The 2,031-nt window shown below is 49.2% G+C and overlaps 1 non-coding gene across 1 annotated transcript; it reads right to left on the bottom strand.

Annotated features, from left to right (window-relative positions):
- Positions 1-262: 262 nt before the first annotated feature.
- On the bottom strand, positions 263-335 carry Trnaa-ggc (transfer RNA alanine (anticodon GGC)). Its single transcript has one exon. It is a non-coding gene; the product is annotated as a tRNA-Ala (tRNA).
- Positions 336-2,031: the final 1,696 nt, after the last annotated feature.

The following is a 2,031-nucleotide window of genomic DNA, read 5'->3' as shown; positions in this document are numbered from 1 at the left end:
ATAACGTCGAAAATAGAATTCGGACACCGCTCTGAGTAAGACCAACGTGTTGTCCACCCTCTAGACTTCAATGAGGTTAAGCCGCGATACCTAAGACAGATCTGCACTCGATGACACCTCGATAACAGACGGTCCCCACACTTACATCTTGCTCTCCTTACGTCAGTATACATCATATCAGTCTGTGACGCTGGCTTTGCAACATCTTGCGTGCCTTTAGATTCGCCGCGACCAACACTTACCATGCACTGACCACAAAAAATTGAGGCGCCGCGGCTTGAACCCTGGACCTTTCACATGCCAAGCGAACGCTCTACCAACTGAGCTACGCCCCATGCACGAGCAAACGGCGCTATTCCCCATTCTTTGCGACTCATATGCGAACGGACACGATGGTTGTTGGTTTGTAGCGGTGAAGGGAGCAGAGTACAAAGGCGCGGACCCGTTCATATACACAAAAGTTCCAAGTAGTTTCGATGCTCTGGTATTACAAATGCAAATTCCGTCTGTTTTTATAGTCTTAAATTGAAAGAGCCGTCACAAATTGCTCCGTTTTCACTCCTTGACGACAATCATACAGCACCTGAGGTAACAAACACATCTCGAGCCCCATTGTGCACTCCATTATTCATGCCAACTCAGTGCCTCGCTCTTTACTACTGTGTACCAATCTTGTCGTCCAACTGCAAAACACTGGGCCACAACAAGTTTCCGCGTCTCCATTTCACTGCGCATACTACGAAACGCTCCCCAAACTTGGCACTCACCTTCGCAGCCGACTTTCCACGACGCTCACGCAACGCTCACGCTAGTGACAGCATTATTATTAGTTCGACGTCGCGCCAAAGCGAATGAGCACATTTCGCCTACGGCTTAGGCCGCCCTCCTCGTGTAGCTGCTCGGTGTCTTTAGGCAGCGAGGGTATGCAAGCTTCCTGTGTTCGCACCTATGTCACCTGTGCTTGCTTGTCAGAGACAGACTATCGCAAAACATACAACTCACTCCATGAATTGATTGCTACGGCATCTGTTATCAGCAGTCACAACTAGCAACACCAGTAGCAGCTGACTGCACGCAAAGAATAGGAATGTGCAGTGGGATTTACGTGAACTCAGCGCAAGGCAGATCTTTCCGACATAGGCTTGAGAATTTTACGGGAACACTTGTTGTGTTTCTAAATTAAGTGTAGGCGTGGGAGGAGTGTGCTTCCTGCGCACTAATAACAGCACGATTGTCAATTGTGGATGCTAATCAATCGCTTGTATCTTCCTAGACACATCTGCTGGTTGTGAATTATTCCACTTGCATGGCAAGGTGCGCATGTAGGTGTGTTAAAAATTCTGGAGGCACTGGGTATAGATCCCAGTACCTCTCGCATACTAAGCGAGGGCTCTACCATCTGAGCTACACCCGCCCCCCCCTCGAAGACTGATGGTGCTACATACAGCCATATAGACGACACAGACCTTTGCACTCCCATTATTCAGCAGACAAACACTACTCTCTATGTATCCGTTAGAGCGTCTTTCAGGTTTCGTGCATTCTGTATCGAATCGTAGTTGGCCACAATGAAAGTGGCACGTATAACGTCGAAAATAGAATTCGGACACCGCTCTGAGTAAGACCAACGTGTTGTCCACCCTCTAGACTTCAATGAGGTTAAGCCGCGATACCTAAGACAGATCTGCACTCGATGACACCTCGATAACAGCCGGTCCCCACACTTACATCTTGCTCTCCTTACGTCAGTATACATCATATCAGTCTGTGACGCTGGCTTTGCAACATCTTGCGTGCCTTTAGGTTCGCCGCGACCAACATTTACCATGCACTGACCACAAAAAATGGACACACCGCTGCATGAACGCTGGACCTTTCACATGCCAAGCGAACGCGCTACCAACTGAGCTACGCCCCATGCACGAGCAAACTGCGCTATTCCCCATTCTTTGCGACTCAGATGCGCACGGACACGATGGTTGGTTGGTTTGTAGCGGTGAAGGGAGCAGAGTACAAAGGCGCGGACCCGTT

Source organism: Schistocerca gregaria, chromosome 9, assembly GCF_023897955.1.
Source record: "Schistocerca gregaria isolate iqSchGreg1 chromosome 9, iqSchGreg1.2, whole genome shotgun sequence".
NCBI lineage: Eukaryota > Metazoa > Arthropoda > Insecta > Orthoptera > Acrididae > Schistocerca > Schistocerca gregaria.
The sequence above is the reverse complement of the archived record's forward strand: the minus strand, read 5'-3'. Positions and strand labels throughout refer to the sequence as shown.